The sequence below is a fragment of the Hyperolius riggenbachi genome, chromosome 1 (genome assembly GCF_040937935.1).
Source record: "Hyperolius riggenbachi isolate aHypRig1 chromosome 1, aHypRig1.pri, whole genome shotgun sequence".
Taxonomy (NCBI): domain Eukaryota; kingdom Metazoa; phylum Chordata; class Amphibia; order Anura; family Hyperoliidae; genus Hyperolius; species Hyperolius riggenbachi.
This window is the reverse complement of record NC_090646.1, coordinates 649166942-649187480: the sequence shown is the minus strand read 5'-3', so window position 1 is coordinate 649187480 and position 20539 is coordinate 649166942. Positions and strand designations below refer to the sequence as shown.

The 20539-nt window shown below is 44.9% G+C and overlaps 1 protein-coding gene and 1 long non-coding RNA gene across 9 annotated transcripts in view; one reads left to right on the top strand and one right to left on the bottom strand.

Moving 5' to 3' along the window:
- The window catches only part of ST8SIA5 (ST8 alpha-N-acetyl-neuraminide alpha-2,8-sialyltransferase 5), a 989793-nt gene that overhangs the window by 587725 nt on the left and 381529 nt on the right, over positions 1–20539 (bottom strand). The gene's annotated exons all lie outside the window — the stretch shown is intronic.
- Positions 1–20539, top strand: part of LOC137531529 (uncharacterized) — a 296668-nt gene that overhangs the window by 121361 nt on the left and 154768 nt on the right. For all 8 annotated transcript variants that reach the window (XR_011023669.1, XR_011023668.1, XR_011023667.1 and 5 more), the window contains one exon: positions 5579–5702. This is a non-coding gene — a long non-coding RNA (uncharacterized lncRNA). The remainder of the gene's footprint in view (positions 1–5578; positions 5703–20539) is intronic.

The following is a 20539-nucleotide window of genomic DNA, read 5'->3' as shown; positions in this document are numbered from 1 at the left end:
GGTACTCCGGCACCTCCGTAAGCTAGACCCAAGAAAATCCTCTGGCCCGGACGAAGTATCGTCTATCTGCCTGCGATCCTGTGCCGACCAGCTAGCACCTGTGCTCACCTCCTTATTTAAGCAGTCCTTATCGGATGGTACAGTCCCCTCCTGCTTTAAGAGATCTAAAATTGTACCAGTCCCCAAAAAAACAGGCAGTACCGAGCACAATAACTTCCGACCAGTGGCCCTAACCTCTAACATCATGAAGCTCCTTGAGCGGTTAGTACTGGCCCACCTGAAGAAGTCCACGGACGCCCTTTTAGACCCGCTCCAATTTGCATATAGGGCAAACAGATCTGTAGAGGACGCCATCAATGCCAGCATGGCATACATCACCGAGCATCTAGACAGCCCTGCCTCCTATGCTAGGATCCTGTTCCTAGACTTTACCTCAGCATTCAACACAATCTGCCCAGACATCCTGATCACCAATCTGACGCAGCTCGGAGTTGACCCTACTCTTCGGGCATGGATCAAAGACTTCCTGACAAACAGAACGCAGCAGGTGAAGCTCGGCAACCACCTCTCCAGTGTTCAAACCACCAATACAGGGGCTCCACATGGCTGTGTTCTGTCACCTCTACTGTTCTCCCTCTATACCAATAACTGCATCTCATCCACTGACTCTGTGAAAGTCATCAAATTTACAGATGACACCACTATCATTGGCCTTATTGGTAGAAACAGGAAGTTGGAGTACCGCAGCGCAGTAGAGAGAATATGCAACTGGTGCAAGGACAACAACCTAGTCCTCAACGCAGCAAAGACTGTCGAGCTAGTCGCTGATTTCAGGAGAAACCCTCCCCCCCCTCCCACCTGTCCTCATTGGGGGAACCGAAGTTTCTAGGGTGACATCTGTGCGGTTCCTAGGCACGACTCTGACAAACAATCTGAAGTGGGAACAGAACACCACCAAAATCCAGAAGAAATCTCAGCAGAGGCTGTTCTTCCTGCGCCAATTGGCATGCCCAGGGAGCTGCTGACCAGTTTCTATACTTCCACCATAGAATCCATCCTCTGCTCCTCAGTCATTGTCTGGTATGTTGGTGCAACGGCCAGCGACAAACACAAACTGCAGAGAGTCATAATGGACGCGGAGAAGATCATCAGATCTCCTCTTCCACCTCTCGACCTCCTACACTCCATAGGATGAGGAAGAGGGCCACCATGATCTCCCGTGACCCCGCTCACCCGGGCAGCCGCTACTTTAAGCTCCTCCCGCTGGGCCATCGCTATAGGACTATACCATCCAAAACCACCAGGCGGAAGAACACCTTCTTCTCCCAAGCTGTTCGACTTCTGAACTCCAACCTCCCCCTATCTGGCCCGCATACCAGCGTACTCTAGCTGGGCTCATCAAAATTGACTCGAGGCCACTACCTGCACCTTTATTATTATCATTATTTACCTGTGTTTGAAATAGCAGTGCATTTCAAGTATACATGTTGTGCGTCTGTCTTGTATTATACTAATTATGCCTATGCCATGTGTACCACAGATAATTCCGATTACAGCTTTTGCTGTATTTGGCGAAATAAAGTGATTCTGATTCTGATTCTGATATAGAGTCTGTATGGTGTGGTGCTGAATGGACAGCGCTCTACTATATACACAGGGTGCCCAGCAAGCTTATGGTGAACCAGAACTATTAGGAGTGTGTAAGAGGCTGAACGAGAGTAAAACTCCTGCTTATTATTATTATTTATAGTATTTATAAAGCGCCAACATATTCCTGGCGCTGTAAAATCAGAAAAACAAACAGGGGTACTTAATGATACAGACAATGATATACATCAAATATGGACACTGGTACAAAATACAGACCTGGGTTTACAATCACAGCCGTAACATGATAAATAAAATGTAGTGCAAGCTATGAATTGAGCAACAAATTCCAAGACACAAAAGAGTGACAGAGCGCTTGCGAGCTTACAATCTAAAATCACTCCTTTGTCGTCCCTTAAAGGCAAACACACCTTCAGATTCGCTGGAATGCAATGATGTGTCAGTTTGTTGATATTACAGAGCCACAATAATCCAACATGCATACAGACTGTTTGGATTGGTTGATCCTCATCAGTGTATGGCATAGATTAACATGGCTCTATGTGGTAGGACTTGAAACACCACAGTTTAACCACATTAAGGACCACGTGATTTTGCATGGGGGGGTGCGTTTGGGAGTCAGGCAGCTGGATCCCTGGTATGGGTAAGCTGTGTATGGTGTCCCCTGTGTGGCCAGGTGTCCTCCGTATTGCAGGAAGCCTGTACTCGCCTCCCAGGCTCCAGCAATGAGCAGCTGTGGACCACTCCGCTCTGGCAGGCATCCTCGCTTGTACTGACAGTAAGTTCCAGGTCGCAGCTTGATGACGTCATCAAGCCAGGACCTGGCACTTACATCAGAGAGTGAGCGGGGATGCCGGCCAGAGCGGAGGGGAGCGCCAATCGCTGGGGGAACGTCAGGAAGGTGAGTGGAACCTCTTCTTCTCCCCTAGCGCCACAGCTCTAATGGTGATCACTACGATCCGCCGGCGATCGTAGTGATCACGATGGCTCCTGATCACTGAGGGGAGATGTCAGCTTTCATATGACAACTTAATCCCCCCTCTCGATCGCGTCAGGAGCCGATACGGCAGGCAGCGTAAATCCTACACCGCAGGACAGCCTGTAGGATTTACACGCAGCGGTCCGCAAAAGGTTAAGGAGTTCAGGATTACTATGAGCTTGCTGGGCAATCTATAAGGCTCGGTCCACACTTGTCCAGTTGCAGTTCAGATCCCGTTTCAAATGGATCAGTTTTTCTAAATATTGTCCTTTTGTAGCATAGGTTTCCAGTCCGTTTACATGTATCCTTTCTTCATGTGTGTTTCTATTGGATAAGAGATGATGTGTAGGGTAGGAGCAGGCAGTAGGCAATCCGTTTTTGTGTCCAAAAGTTCTTTGTGTAGAGGGTGATCCGTTTTTGTGTAGCCTTTCACTACCCCTCCGTGTATCCGGGGAATCCGGACTCTCCGTTCAGTTTTTCAAAACGGTTCCTGCAGATCCATTTCTTAAAGTGTGTGAAGATGGCCGCTGTATTAATCATTGGTATCTGTGCCTCTGGTTTTGATCCAGGCCAAAAAGCAGAGCCACGGATACGTTTCTTAAACAAGTGTGGACCGACCCTGCGTGGTTCAAGTCAACTGTATTCATTTGTTGTTTCTTCTACCTGTTGGTAATGTCAGATTTCTACTACTTACTGTAAGTGACAGCAACATAGGAGAAAAGTAATTTATGGCTCATTTTACTCAGGAAGAATTGGACTTCTTATTTGTATGCGTTTACATGTATTTAAAATTTTAACATTTTTGATAGTGGTGGTCCTTTAACAGCCTCCTCACTGAGTTTAATCAAATGTGTGCACATACAGTAGCTTAAATAAGCACTGTTTCGACATACTGTAATGAATAGCGGAGATGCCGCCGCGCGGACAAGCGGCAGGGCGGCTGTCTCCGCGCAGCAACATGTCTCTGGTTTGCCTGGTCCTTGTAGTGCACACAGATGGAAAGCTACGCACACGCGCGTCAGGCGACAGGACCTTTTTGCCAGCAGAAGGGGAATCAGCTGATCAGGCCGATCAGCTGATCCCAGCTGGACTCTGGATTGGCTGAGTGGCTGGGGCGGCGCTGCGGAGTGCTGTAAGTATATATAGGACTTGCTTGTCAGTTGCTGGTTGTCTGCCGTTGCGAATACTCACGTGTGAGCACTCAGACCTCAGTCAGATCCTACAGTGTGTTAGAACCAGTTGGAACTGGGAATTCACACTTAGCCAGATTCCGCTTTAGGAGATTACTGTGTTACTACTGTTATACTTCAGACTAGTTCCCGGGTGTTGAGACCAAGGACCTCACACCTAAAACTAGGAGATTACTGTGTTATACTTCAGACTAGTTCCCGGGTGTTAAGACCAAGGACCTCACACCTAAGACTAGGAGATTACTGTGTTATACTTCAGATTAGTTCCCAAGTGTTGAGACCAAGGACCTCACACCTCAGACTAGGATTGTGCTATATTGATACCTGTTATGATCCCTGGCTTTGCTGACCTCTCTCCTGCTTACTGATTCAGTACCTCGCATATCTGTCTACCCGTTGCCAACCTTGCCTGTACCCGGATACCGTATCAGTCTTCTGTCTCTGTACTTTATCTGCTCGTGTGTTGCTGACCTGGCTTGTATGACCCTTCTGGCTGTCACCCGTCTCTTGGGTGAACAGTCACTCTGTCCTCCTTGTGACACCAACTCTATAGGTGTCCATTAGCTGTAAGACTGCCTGCTCCTCAGGAAGTCCTTCTTACAGTCCAGTCAGGGGACTTTACCTATAGGAGTCCACTGGCTGCAGTACAGTCTGATTCCCAGCCCATCAGGGAATCCTTGGCTGCAGTACAGTCTGATTCCCGATCCATCAGGGAATCCCTGGCTGCCGTACAATCTCCATCTCCTCCTTTTAAGGAGGTTAGTGTCTACACAGTCAGAGGCCACCTGCACCTCAGGTGTCTACTGGCTGCAGCGCAGTCAAATTCCCTGCTCTTCAGCGAATCCTTAGCTGCAGTAGTGTCTGTATCTCCCGCTCCTCGGGAGATAACCTTTCTTACTGTTGCACCAAACACTCACATTACATTAGGTGTCCTGTGTCAAGCTATACTTGTATTATTGGTGATTCTGCAGATCACCATATAATCAGGTATAACATCTGTATTATTGGTGATACTGCAGATCATCAATAATCAGATACACTCTGTGTGCTGACACTAATCGTTACACATATACTAGAATGCAGTAAATTATTTACAATACCCACTTCCTGGTTTCAGCATAAAGATTTCACCACCTGTGATAGATTTTAGAGTAAAGATTTTGCAATGGGCAAATACTGACTAAATCATTTTTTAATTAATATCCCCCCCTCCGAAAAAAAAATAAAAATAAATTTTTGATTTTCATGATAATTCCTCTTTAAAGGATAGCAAGTAAAACTTGATTTTTAACTTTTTAACTATGAAATTTAGCTATTTACTACAAACCCCCCCAGCATTCACTACTTTGCTACCCCTTTATAAACCCCACAGCGTTAAAGAGAAACTTGCACCAAGTATTGAACTTTATCCCACCAGAAATCTTACCCCCTTTCCCACCAGAAATCTTTTCCTTTTCTCAAACGGATCATCAGGGGGCGCTGTATGGCTGATATTGTGGTGAAACCCCTCCCACAGTGTGATGTCATGACCATGGTCCTGTCTGTGAATCTCATTGCATTGCGGGAGTTGTTTACAACTGCCAAGCAAGCAGCATCTCCCTCTGTGCATGGAACTCTCAGTAACAAACATTCCGTACAGATAACCTGGCAGAACTAAAGATGCCGTCACCAGTGATAAATTTTAGAATGTAAATCGGGGTGAGGAAAAATTTTACAATGGGCAAATACTGACTAAATACTCTATAATTGAATATTGTTAAAAAAAAAACCTATTTTATTCATTATGTTATTGTCTCTGCAGTTCCTCTTTAAGACTCATCTTCCAAGGATCATATAAAAAGTATATGAACATCATGAATCCCCCACCGGTAACCGTATGACAACAATACCTGATCTGGAGCGCTGACTCCTGCATTGGAAGGAAGGTAAGTGTTTTGGGAGCCTCCACAGTACAGGATACCCTGCGGCTGCAGGGACTGCTTTCTCTGTGGTTACGCGCCAGCTATGTATTGTACACATGTATACATGAAGTAAGTGTATAGACTTGTTTAAAAAGATGCCATTACAACTCAGGAGGATGAGGATGCTACATTTAAATCTTCAAGAAGCACTATAGTGACATACAGGTCCTTCTCAAAAAATTAGCATATTGTGATAAAGTTCATTATTTTCTGTAATGTACTGATAAACATTAGACGTTCATATGTTTTATATTCATTACACACAACGGAAGTAGTTCAAGCCTTTTATTGTTTTAATATTGATGATTTTGGCATACAGCTCATGAAAACCCAAATTTCCTATCTCAAAAAATTAGCATATCATGAAAAGGTTCTCTAAACGAGCTATTAACCTAATCATCTGAATCAACTAATTAACTCTAAACACCTGCAAAAGATTCCTGAGGCTTTTAAAAACTCCCAGCCTGGTTCATTACTCAAAACCGCAATCATGGGTAAGACTGCCGACCTGACTGCTGTCCAGAAGGCCATCATTGACACCCTCAAGCAAGAGGGTAAGACACAGAAAGAAATTTCTGAATGAATAGGCTGTTCCCAGAGTGCTGTTATCAAGGCACCTCAGTGGGAAGTCTGTGGGAAGGAAAAAGTGTGGCAGAAAACGCACAACGAGAAGAGGTGACCGGACCCTGAGGAAGATTGTGGAGAAGGACCAAGGACCAATTCCAGACCTTGGGGGACCTGCGGAAGCAGTGGACTGAGTCTGGAGTAGAAACATCCAGAGCCACCGTGTACAGGCGTGTGCAGGAAATGGGCTACAGGTGCCGCATTCCCCAGATCAAGCCACTTTTGAACCAGAAACAGCGGCAGAAGCGCCTGACCTGGACTACAGAGAAGCAACACTGGACTGTTGCTCAGTGGTCCAAAGTACTTTTTTCGGATGAAAGCAACTTTTGCATGTCATTCGGAAATCAGGGTGCCAGAGTCTGGAGGAAGACTGGGGAGAGGGAAATGCCAAAATGCCTGAAGTCCAGTGTCAAGTACCCACAGTCAGTGATGGTCTGGGGTGCCATGTCAGCTGCTGGTGTTGGTCCACTGTGTTTTATCAAGGGCAGGGTCAATGCAGCTAGCTATCAGGAGATTTTGGAGCACTTCATGCTTCCATCTGCTGAAAAGCTTTATGGAGATGACGATTTCATTTTTCAGCACGACCTGGCACCTGCTCACAGTGCCAAAACCACTGGTAAATCGTTTACTGACCATGGTATTACTGTGCTCAATTGGCCTGCCAACTCTCCTGACCTGAACCCCATAGAGAATCTGTGGGATATTGTGAAGAGAAAGTTAAGAGATGCAAGACCCAACACTCTGGATGAGCTTAAGGCCGCTATCGAAGCATCCTGGGCCTCCATAACACCTGAGCAGTGCCACAGGCTGATTGCCTCCATGCCACGCTGCATTAAAGCAGTCATTTCTGCAAAAGGATTCCCGAGCAAGTATTGAGTAGTGTTGGGCGAACAGTGTTCGCCACTGTTCAGGTTCTGCAGAACATCACCCTGTTCGGGTGATGTTCGAGTTCGGCCGAACACCTGATGGTGTTCTGCCAAACTGTTCGGGTTCGCCCGAACTGCTCAATGCCCGGCCGAAAAGGGCCCCTATGGGGTCGCAGGCATAAGGGGGGAGCATGCCCCGATCGCGGGGGGGGGGGATTCGGAAATTCCCCCCACCCCCTCCGCTAGCGCTCCCCCCTCTGCCTGCTTCCCCATAAAAAAGTTGGCGTAAAGTTAAATAGTACCGGTGGTGGCTGCTGCAGTGGCTGGCTGGCAGTGGTGTGAGTGAGGTGGAGGAGTCCGAGTATGACGCGTTGAGGCCGGGCAGCGGGCGGTTCAGCGGTAGTACACTTGTGGTACTTCCACCCTTTCTCTGACCTCACGTCCTCTACGTGATGACGCATACGAGGGTACGCGTGACGCCCGCTGCCCGGCCTCAACGCGTCATACTCGGACTCCTCCTCCTCACTCACACCACTGCCAGCCAGCCACTGCAGCAGCCACCACCGGTACTATTTAACTTTACGACAACTTTTTTATGGGGAAGCGGGCAGAGGGGGGAGCGCTAGCGGAGGGGGTGGGGGGAATTTCCGACCCCCCCCCCCCCCCCCGCGATCGGGGCATGCTCCCCCCTTATGCCTGCGACCCCATAGGGGGGCAGTATTGCGGCATGTTCGGGTCCCCATTGATTTGCATTGAGTTCGGGGTAAGTCTTGCATTGGGCCAGATGTTCGGCATGTTCGGCCTGTTCGGCCCGAACCCGAACATCCAGGTGTTCGCCCAACACTAGTATTGAGTGCATAACTGAACATCATTATTTGAAGGTTGACTTTTTTGTTTTAAAAACACTTTTCTTTTATTGGTCGGATGAAATATGCTAATTTTTTGAGATAGGAATTTTGGGTTTTCATGAGCTGTATGCCAAAATCTTCAATATTAAAACAATAAACGGCTTGAACTACTTCAGTTGTGTGTAATGAATCTAAAATATATGAAAGTCTAATGTTTATCAGTACATTACAGAAAATAATGAACTTTATCACAATATGCTAATTTTTTGAGAAGGACCTGTATGGTAGAATGCAATAATTATTCAGGATATGCCCTTTTAAGGTAATTTTACAGGTTTCAGTATCAGAAACACTTCCTATATCTATATATAGCTGTATATTGATATGTAGACCTGCCTTCCCAATGATGTTTAGCCTAAGCTGTTTAGGTATATTTTCTACTGGCTTTAGAACTCCCAGTAAACAAAAATTCCACGGAGATCACCTGGCAGGACTAAAGCTGTCGCTATTTGTGATACATTACAGAACGTATGTGATTGCATTTTGTGGGAAACTTTGCCAATCTAATTGCATTCTATGGGAAAATGCTGCAAATGGAATTGCATTTTGTGGGAAACTGTTGCCAATCTAATTGCATTTTGTGGGAAAATATGCTGCCAGATTATGTGTATTTTGTGGGAAGCTGCTGCCAGATTATGTGTATTTGGTGGGAAATTGCAGCCAATCTAATTGCATTCATGCATTTTGTGGAAATCTGCCACCAGATAATGTGTAAATGGTGGGAAACTGCTGACAGACTCTGTGTATTTTGTAGGAAACTGCTGCCAGATTTTGTGTTTTTTTTCCTTGGGTGGGGGGAATAGCAAGAGCCCTATTTATTGAAGCCGGCCTTCCGCCATGTAGTCTGGAAAAAATTGGCCTGCCATGCCCATGAAGTTGGTCAGCACTGTCCTAGGTGATTTTTCATCTTCTGTTTTAAATAATTTTTCAGCACTTTAAAATTGAAAAAGTACCAAAAAGTATGTGAACAAGTACTGTCAAAATTATTCTGAGTATTTTCTTGCTTTCTAGTGCTTTATGAGGAAATATCACCTAGGAGAGATAAAGTTAATTGTGTATGTGAAGCAGGTGGTTTTGGTGCACAGAGCTCACCGCGGGGGCCCCCCGAAACCAGGCACCTCATAACTGCAATGTTATGCTGCGTGGGGCGCGTAAGGGTAATTCAAGGCTGTAAGGGTAATTCAAGGCTCCGACGGCTGCCAGACCCAGAATTCTATCTCCTTCCGAGTTGGGTCAGCTCGGAGGGGGAATAGTATATAACACCCCCGGGGAGTTTAGCGGCAGCAGGGAGAGCCGTTATTAGGCTCACATTGCGCCCAACTCACCAGCGACGCGTAGATACGTATGCTGCATGTGGGCCTATGCCTCCTAATCAGCACCTGACTCTAACAGTTAACTCTTACCAGTACTCACGTTCTGTTATTTGGCAGGCTTCTGGTGTGATACTCACAACCTAGCAATTGGGCACTCTAGCTGTACACCCTATCCTAATGTGTTTGAGCACATGGTCCTCACGCATCACATAACCCCACCAAAATCACTTGCTTCCCACAGCTGAACAGGAGCCAGTGAAATATGACCACTCTTGGTTCCAATTCCTGTCCTCCTGTGGTCTTTATGAAGGCAGGATGCCACTGAATGAGTCAATCTAACAATGGCCATTCCTGGTTGAAATATCAGTTTTTTGTGGATCTACACGTGAGCTGCAGTTCCTGGTGATGAAATTGTGTTAAATCCTCTGAAAACTTGCTTGAGAAAATCTTCAGAAAATTATAGCCCTTCAGATCAACATGCTTGACATACATTGTACAGTATCACTGCCATTTTGATGGATGTTCATAATTAGCCAGAAGGCGACTGGTATCCATCAAAGACCTGCTAAGACAATCACCACACAAAGCACATTAATACAGGTTTCCACAAAGACACTGAGTGCAATTTATTTAAGTCTATTCCAGAAGAATGGTACTGTCTGCTTAAAATATATCAACTTTCTGCGCAATTATTTACTGAGTTCAGCTTAAGAATTGTTTAATTTGGAATGTTAAAACAATTTTTTAAATTACTTGTAATCATTTTAATAATAATTAACTATAGAAGCATTAGCAACAACTAAGTGACCTAAGAGTTGGAGAAAGAAGATTCTGGCGTTGTGTTCTTCAGACAAAGGAAGAAAGAGGACACTGGGTGCCTGGGGCTGTCTTTTTCAGATGTAGGAAGGGAGAGGAGTAAGAGGACACAGGGTGCCTGGGGTTGTCTTTTTCAGATGCAGGGAGAAAGAGGAGTAGGAGGACACTGGGTGCCTGGGGTTGTCTTCTCCAGTTGCAGGGAGAAAGAAGAGTAGGAGGACACTGGGTGCCTGGTGTTGTCTTCTCCAGATGCAGGGAGAAAGAAGAGTAGGAGGACACTGGGTGCCTGGGATTGTCTTCTTCAGATGTAGGGAGAAAGAAGAGTAGGAGGACACTGGGTGCCTGGGGTTGACTTCTTCAGATGTAGGGAGAAAGAGGAGTAGGGGACACTGGGTGCCTGGGGTTGTCTTCTTCAGCTATAGGTAAAAAGAGGAATAAGGGGACACTGGGTGCCTGGGGTTGTCTTCTTCAGATGTCGGGAGAAAGAGGAGTAGGGGACACTGAGTGCCTAGGGTTGTCTTCTTCAGATGTAGGGAGAAAGAGGAGTAGGGGACACTGAGTGCCTAGGGTTGTCTTCTTCAGATGTAGGGAGAAAGAGGAGTAGGGGACACTGGGTGCCTGGGGTTGTCTTCTTCATATATAGGGAGAAAGAGGAGTAGTGGACACTGGGTGCCTGGGGTTGTCTTCTTCAGCTATAGGTAAAAAGAGGAATAAGGGGACACTGGGGGCCTGGGGTTGTCTTCTTCAGATCCAGGGAGAAGGAGGATTAAGAGAACACTGGGGGCCTGGGGCTGTCTTCTTCAGATGTAGGAAGAAAGAGAATTAAGGGGACACTAGGTGCCTGGAGTTGTCTTCTTCAGATCCAGGGAGAAAGAGGAGTAAGAAAACACTGGGGCCCTGGGGTTGTCTTCTTCAGATCCAGGAAGAAAGAGGAATAAGGGGACACTGGGTGCCTGGGGTTGTCTTCTTCAGATCCAGGGAGAAAGAGGAGTAAGAGAACACTGGAGCCCTGGGGTTGTCTTCTTCAGCTCTAGAGAGAAAGAGGCATAAGAGGACACTGGGTGTCTGGGTTGTCTTCTTCAGATTTAGGGAGAAAGAGGCGTAAGAGGACACTGGGGGCCTGGGGTTGTCTTCTCCAGATGTAGAGAGAAAGAGGAGTAGGAGGACACTGGGTGCCTGGGGTTGTCTTCTTCAGATCCAGGAAGAAAGAGGAGTAAGAGAACACTGGGGGCTTGGGGCTGTCTTCTTCAGATTTAGGGAGAAAGAGGAGTAAGAGGACACTGGGAGTCTGGGGTTGTCTTCTCCAGATATAGGGAAAGTGTTGTGCAGGAGGTTGGACCCACTTTAGTATGCATAGTATGCATCATGGAATTGGGGAAGTCAGAATCTGTAGAGAGTACATTTGATACAATTTACCTGCAAGTTGGAACTACTTACATCTTATTGACTTTCTCCAGCGGTGACATCACAGCCTGTGAGGACAGTTACAGGTGCCATCCTACATCAACAGGGTTTATCTCAAACATCCAGGGTTTTCACTTAGTAGCTATGAGTGGCCATTCCCCCACTCAGTCAAACAAGTCTGATTCAGGAACAATAAAATACTTCTGCTCCCATTAACCAGTAAGAGCTTTCCCTTCTTGGCTTCATGCATCGGTCAAGAATTGAAATCTCGCTTAGGATGTGCCCAGAGCTTTCAAACAGAATGCGTTAAATACCCCGCAGACCCATCATTCCCGGGGGGCATGGAACCAACCAGCAGAATCCCTGCATGCAGCATAATGTGAGTAAAACAAGAACACATTTTCTGGCACGGGCTCAAGCCTCAGTCTGCAGACCGGGATCAATGCTTTGTTAAACAACGTCATTATCTGGCTGCTTTTAGCCTTTTACAAGGTAATAGGAAGCGATATTGTGAATTATCCTGAATATTGCACCCTGTATGCCAAGGGCCGGGAGTTTTGTTCATTGTTAATTAACAAGTTGGGCCGTGGCCAGCTGCTTGTGTCTGTTTCCATTGGGTTGAGGCAGACAGACTTACTTTAAGCTGCCCATCGATCAGATCCCCTATGCTCGCATGCTCGCCGGGCCCCTCCTGGGGAACCACTCTCCATTTTTTAAGTGCTCGGCGTTGCTCTCGCTGCTGGCTTGTAAACAACTTTTAATGGGCTATTAGTGTAAAAGGACAGGAAAAGTTTCAAAAAACAGCCCCTGAAATATTTATGAAGATGTTTAATCTGGTAGTTAATCACCACGGTTTTCACATAGAGAGCTGGGAGGGGATCTGATACTGTTAACCATTGACAGGACATTAATAAGCACTCCGTGATTAATGAGAAATGAGTGTTAGCCGTGTTTAGTCTGGTGGTTGGATGGGGTCTTGTTTGTGTCCTCTGTCTTGCCATACCGGGAGGGCGGTCTTAATGAAGGTGTGATATGGATGTTAGCTCCAGTCCCAGCAGGGTTCTGTGTGAAGTGAAGCAGTTGGTTTGGCCTTGTTGTGGATTTGGTGTTGGCACTGAAGACAATTTTAGCGACAGGTATGTAATGAACATTTTCATTTAAAGCTGGTATTACATTTCCTGATGTATGGCCAATTCGACCATTAGATAGATCCCTCTGTGATCGAAACTGAGAGGGATCTATTGCCTGTGCACACAGTGCATGGCAATTTCCAATAGATTCCAGCATAAAATCTATTAGAAATCCCCCCTCGTCCAGTCTGCTAACAACCTTCCCCTAACTGCCCTGAGCATTTTCCATTCCCATACATGGCTGCAGGATTTCTCAAGAACCGTCCCACCCTCTGGAACTTCCTTCCACCGCCTATCACACTTGTCCCTCCTTCAACACACTTAAGCAAGCCCTCAAAATCCACCTCTACAAGATGGCCTACCCACCCCTTACCACACAGTAACTCTCTACTGAATACTTATTTTACAGCCCTACTTAGCGTTTCCATCCCCCCTCCCCTGAGTTTGCTAACCTTTGGTAGGGTCCTCCCTTCCCTAGTGTATTCTACATGATCGTGTGCTCCTTTCCTATGATCGCCTCGTACTTGTATTACTGGGCCTACCTAACCAGCCCAAACCACATGATCATGTATCTTGTACCCTCTCCCTTCCCTAGCGTATTGTACATGATTGTGTGCTCCTTTCCTATGACTGCCTCATACTTGTATTACTTGGCCTAGCTAACCAGCCCAAATCACATGATCATGTATCTTGTACCCGCTCCCTTCCCTAGTGTATTATACATGATCGTGTGCTCCTTTCCTATGACTGCCGCGTACTTGTATTACTGGACCTACCTAACCATCCCAAATCACATGATCATGTATCTTGTACCCTTTCCCTTCCCTAGTGTATTATACATGATCGTGTGCTCCTTTTCTATGACCACCTCGTACTTGTATTACTGAGCCTACCTAACAAGCCCAAATCACATGATCATGTATCTCGTACCCTCTCCCTTCCCTAGTGTATTATACAAGATCCTGTGCTCCTTTCCTATGACCGCCTCATACTTGTATTACTGAGCCTACCTCACCAGCCCAAATCACATGATCATGTATCTTGTACCCGCTCCCTTCCCTAGTGTATTCTACATGATCGTGTGCTCCTTTCCTATGACCGCCTCGTACTTGTTTTACTGGACCTACTTAACCAGCCCAAATCACATGATCATGTATCTTGTACCCGCTCCCTTCCCTAGTGTATTCTACATGATCGTGTGCTCCTTTCCTATGACCGCCTCGTACTTGTTTTACTGGACCTACTTAACCAGCCCAAATCACATGATCATGTATCTTGTACCCTCTCCCTTCCCTAGTGTATTCTACATGATCGTGTGCTCCTTTCCTATGACCGCCTCGTACTTGTTTTACTGGACCTACCTAACAAGCCCTAAATCACATGATCATATATTTTTGTTCCCCGTTTGCCTTGTAAAACTGTCCTATGTTGTATAACCTTTGTATCATTGCATGTATTTAATGTTCAGCACTGCGTAATATGTTGGCGCTTTATAAATGATAATAATAGTGCAACTGCCTGCTGGGCCTCCCCATATGTATAAGTCCTCCCCCCCCCATGTGAATATATCCATTGTTAAAGGCTCACCTTGGACTCCTCTGATGTTTGGTGTCACCGCGAGTGCATCTAGTGAGGTCACAAAAGGAGTCAAAAGGAGATAGGTGAGTCTTTTACACTGCACTCAGGCATTAGGGGGACACTTATAGGCTTCGGGGGACACCAGGCGGAGGTCTGTCAGTCGTAGTGATATCGAACACTGTTACTGCTGTGCACCAGATCGAACCCTTGCGACCGAGATTTTCCACCATTCCCAGTTGATCTAATCGACCAATTTAGAAATCAATTGAAGGATCGATCGGGGTAGCCATGTTGCAGACCAATTCTATTCTGATTAAAAAAAAATTGAGATGTGAGGGAGGTGTGAGATGTGAGTCCGTCTCCTGTCTGTTCCTGCTTCCCCCCGGCTTGATCCCGCCCCTTCCTGGATACAGCTTGCCTCTCTATGTCTCTCTATGTCTCTCTATGGAGCCGGTGCTGGAGCTTGTGACTGACCTGTCGATGCTTTGCCTGCTTTGCCTGCCGTCTGCACCTGCTGCTGCCTTGCCGCACTATCATCTAGGCATCCGGGTGTAATCGCTCCGGAATCACCCTGGAACGCTGGTTTGGAGTAAGTTTGGAGTTAGTGCCCGCTTCTGCCGATGTTGCTCTGCCGCTCTGCCGGCGCTCCGCTCTGCCGCTGATCCGCCGCTTTGTTATTTCGCCACCCTGCCGTCTGGTTTGCTTGGCTGTAGCCGCTCTGGGGTCTGGACTCTTCCGCTGCCCGCTGCCCGTCTGGCTCTCCCCTTGATGCCCACGTGCTGTCTGTTTTTGACTTTAACGTTTCAGCGTTTTAGCGATCTAGCGTCCCAACGTCCCAGCCTCCTTAAGCACATTTGGGGGCCCTCCCGTGGCATCTGGTCATCGGCCTTTAGACAAGCAGATAAACTTCTGTGGAAGTAGGTCCTCTGTGGCTGTGGCTGCGGCTGGGTCTTTGTGTTCGTTTTTCCCCTTGCCCTCTCCGCCTTCTCCTTCCTCTAAGTCCCCTCAGTCCCAGGCCTCTCAGCTCTTCCTCCGCCCCTCGCAGTAGTGATCAGGAGGCTATGAAATTGCTTTCTCCATGCCATACTTCCATGCCATACTTCCATACCTCCATGCCATACCTCCATATCCTCCATATCTCCTTTTTCCTCCATGCAGGGCTGCATAATTGTTGCATAATTGTTGCATAATTGTTGCACAAACGCTGTATAACGCTTCATTAACGCTGCATCAATGCTGCACTAACGCTGTATAAGCGCTGCACAACCTTTGCATTGCAGTGCACGACTGACCTTGCTTGTGCCAGCAGGTTTTTTTTCTGTTCCTGTTCCTGCTCTTTTTGTTGGATACAAGCTGCTGGATATAAGTTGGATATAAGTTGTTGCGATCTCTTGCGGATCATCTGCAGATCAACTGGATCGTCATACGCTTGGGATGTGGATAAGTATATGTCAACTTGCCGAAAACATGCTAATTAAGCTAATGTGGCTACATGTATGCTATTGCTGCTATTGCTGTTGCTGACTTTTGCTGACTTTTGTTACTCAAGAATTGGGTGCCCTTATATTGCCTTTATATTACATTCACACTGCTGTATTGCATCTACCTCTGCTTTTTAGTGCATCGCTACCGTGAAGGCGGACATCCTCTCAATTATTAAAAGGGGGAGAGAGGAGAAAAAAAAGAAAAGGAAAAGGAAAAAAAAAAAAAAAAAAAAAGGGGAAAAAAAATAAATAATATATATATATATATAAGAATCTCTGCAAAATTATTTCTCCTATGCCGGTAAATGGCATCTGGAACAAGAAATAGAAATAAAAATCCTTATACAGAGAAAAATACAGAGAAAGTACAACTAGCGGCAAGTCCTAGACATACTGCAAATCAACAAAAAGTGACTTTTTCTGGAAAGGAAATAATCTCAAATAACTCCCCTTTCCAAACCCCAAGTAGAAAGCCTTCATTGGCTGTAACACAACAAGGTAGTTTTACACCATCTGACATAGCAACCCACTTTAAAAAAATTGCAGAGGCAACCAGCCGGGCTCAAAACGAAAAAATGGCTGCGCAGCAAGGTTTGGGGGCGACTGGGGCTCAGGATAGGCGACAGGGGAGTGATGGTATCACAGAAGAAATGCTGGATAAAAAATTAAGAGCTATCCTGGATGAATATACAAATAGGATGCAGAAGGAAATGGTGGCTACAGTACAAAACTCGATACAGGAATCAATCACTAAGGAATTAACTCCAATAAGGGAGGCAATAGAGGAGGTAACAGGAAGAATAACACTGTTAGAAGAGAGTCTGGAGAAATTAAGAGCTGAGGGAAAGGGGGTGAAGGAAACAGTATCAAAGGATAAAAAACTTATTTGTGAGCTTAAACATAAAATTGACGACCAGGAAAACAGGAGCAGAAGAGATAATATAAAGATTAGAGGCCTGCCTTCCGCAATTCAGCAAAGGGATCTCCCGCAAATCGTACAAGACTTATTTAAGGGAATCGTGGGAGAAATCCCGCTAGAGAAATTAGAAATCGATCGGATTCATAGAGTAGGAAAGGAGAAGTCAGTAAATGGAATTATGTCCACAGACATCTTGTGTAAACTCCACTATCATAAGACTAAGGAAGAAATCTTGACAAAATCAAGACTGCAAAATACAATACTTTATAAGGAATCTAAAATAGAATTGTTTCAAGATCTATCCAAGAGAACAATTGAAAGGAGAAGGCTTTTAAAACCAATACTTGCAAATATTAAAAAAGCTGAAGGTGTATATAGATGGGGCTTTCCTCTTTCCTTAAGAGCCACAATTGGCTCAAAGTCCTCGGTGCTTAGAGACGGTGACCCAGTGCAACCTTTTTTGGCACATCTGGGCTTGCCCATTATAGAGATACCTGAATGGGAGGAGTAATGTGAAATACATAATGCTCTTGTAGATTGGGAGGGGTGGGGGGGGGATTGGGACAAACAGGTCCACCTTGGTCAACTATTGGTTAGATCATGGTCGGAAGTTGGAAATACCCAGAGATAAAGTATTTGACTCTCTGGGCGTCCAAACTGGACTTAATTGGTATGAATAGTATGTTGGATGGGTGTATGTTAACAGGCTTTGCTGCACGGAGGGAGGAGGGGAGGGGGGAGGGGGGTGCGGGGAGGAAGGGGAGGATAAAGGAAAAGAAATGAGTACATTAAAATTGATTACCATAAATGTCAAGGGGGCAAATTCAGGTCCAAAAAGGGGTAGAATAATAGACGAATTAATTAGAAAAAAAGTCGATATTGCTCTTTTGCAAGAAACCCATTTTAAGGCTGATAAAAAGCCTCTCTTTTTTGATAAACGGTATAAGTTATGGATCACTAATGATAATAAGAATAAAAAAACTTGTGGTGTTGCCATTCTCATTAGGTCTAACCTTGATTTTACTGTCGATAATGTATATAGAGATAGCGAAGCGAGGGGCCTGATTGTGCTGGGAAGGGTAAAAGGTGTTACTCTAACTATTGTAAATGTCTATGCGCCTAACACGAGTCAGGTGGACTACCTTTGTAGATTTTTAAAGAAAGTAAATAAAATGGCTAAAGGATCGATTTTAATGGGAGGTGATCTAAATCTAGCCCTAGAACCTGAGGTTGACTCTTCTAAAGATAGTAACAAGTTGTCGGTCAAAAATCTCCATAAACTAAAAGACATGCTACATTCTAATAAACTCATAGATATATGGAGAATTAAGAATCCCTCCGGTAGAGATTATACTTTCTTTTCGCCACCCCATAAAAGTTACTCTAGAATTGACTATTGGTTCGTTCCCCATGTCCTTATATCTGATGTAGTTAATATCAGTATAGGAAGTTTTACATACTCTGACCATGCGCCCGTAGAATTAATAATAAACATATCAAATAAAAATATTTCGAGATCTAGGTGGAGAATGGACCCTAAATTATTGGAGGAAGAAGAAATTAGAGAAAAAATTAGATCTAGTATCTTGGAATTCTTAAAATATAATGATATTGGGGAACATGCACCGGAAATAATATGGGACGCCCTAAAATGTGTAATTAGGGGAATCTTTATTGGTATTAATGCTAAGAGGGTGAAGAATCAAAAAGAAAAAATTAAAAAGTTGCTAAGTGAACTAGCAGACCTGGAAAAAATACATAAAAAAATCAGGATCAGATCTAGAATTATCCCAACAGATGATGGTAACTAGAAATGAGCTAAACCAAATCCTAAACTCAGCGTGCAAAAAAGAATACTATGGTGCCTGTGACTCGTTTCGTAGAGGGAAAAATAGTTCCAGTAAAGTACTGGCAGAGTTATTAAAGAAAAAAGAGTCAGAGGATAGATTCATTGGGAAAATTATTGATGGAGAGGGAAATTTGGTGCACGAGCAGGAGAGAATCAGTAATGCCTTTGTGGGCTATTATACAGAAATTTATAATATAAAACCTCTGGAAACAGAGACCTCTAGTCCTTTTTTGGATCTGGTTGAGCTCCCCACAATTAAACATGATTTGAAACAACTACTAGACGGAAAAGTTAGAGAGGTTGAATTTGTGGCAGCGGTTGATAGGGCCAAGAGGGGAAAAAGTCCGGGCGCAGATGGTTTTGGACCAGAATTTTATGGCTGTTTTGTGAAGGAATTGGCTCCTCTTTTTTGTAGAATGGTTAATGATAATGCAAGTGGTGCTGCATTTTCGGACATCACTAATAGGGCTCTTATTTGTCTTATCCCAAAAGAGGGAAAGAATTTGCAGCACCCGGGGAGTTTTAGACCTATGTCATTGATAAATACGGATGTTAAACTATATTCAGGCATCCTTGCAGCAAGGCTGGAGGAGGCAGTAGAGGAATTGCTGGGAACCCAACAGATCGGATTCAGGAAAAAGAGACATATTCATGAAAATATATATACCGCTATCAATGTAATTCACGATAGTAGGAAAGGAAGAAAGGAGTCAATTCTGGTAGCCGTTGATGCAGAAAAAGCTTTTGACCGGATTTCACACTCTTTCATATTTAATTGTTTAAGGAAATTTGGCTTCGGGTCAGCCTTTATTGAAAGAATTAGATTGCTGTATAGTAATTTGAGTGCTCAATTAATAGTCAATTCCTCTATTTCTAACCCATTTAAATTATCTAATGGAGTGCGTCAGGGTTGCCCCTTGTCGCCTGGACTTTTTAATCTGTGCCTTGAACCGCTGATTCGAGCTATCCAAGACGATCCAACCATCAGTGGTATGACAGTGGGTGATGTTGAAATTAAAACACTGGCATATGCGGATGATCTCCTGCTGGTGCTTAGAGACCCAGTAACATCTCTAAAGAGGTGTGAGGACTTATTTAATAGTTATGGAAGTAGCTCAAACTTTAAGATAAATAGAGAAAAGTGTTTGATTCTTGACCTAGAATGCACCCGTAGCACTAGAATGGGAATACAAGACTATAACTGTTACTCTTGGAAGAAGGTAATAAAGTATTTGGGGATTAATTTGAGTGGTGAAATTAACAACTTTTTCAACTTAAACTATAAAAAATTAATAATAGAAAGTAAAAAGAAGCTTAAGGGATGGGATAGACCTTATTTTAACCCCTTGGGGCGTATTGCAATTTTGAAAATGTTTATTCTACCAAAAATTTTATTTTGTATGCAGTGTGTACCGATCGCCCTTCCCAGCACATGGTTTAAGGAATGGAATAGATTATTTCAAGAATTTATTTGGGCAAGGGTCCCACGTAAAATAAATTACAGGACAATTAGTAGAAGTAAGTCTGGGGGCGGATTGGCAGCACCTGACATATCAGTCTATTATAAAAGTATACACTTGGTAAGGATAATTGATTGGAAGGGAGAGCATTCTACATCTTCAGGGGGAAAAGCTTGGGTAAACATAGAGAAGGGGGAACTAAATTTTGAGATATTGTTCTCTTGGCAATGGGTACAGGTGCGGGGGCTATGGGTGGCGTCAACCCACCCTCTGATAAAACCAACCTTAGGTGTCTTAGTGGGGCTCATGAAAAGTTGGCAATTAACAGATGGCCTGTCTCTTTTGACATCTTTAAGAAATATCCCAGACTTCCCGCCCGCGTCTTCGGCCTCTTGGTTTGCCGGGAATGGCTTGAACTTGGACACCCGCTTAATCCATGTCTTTGGTAAC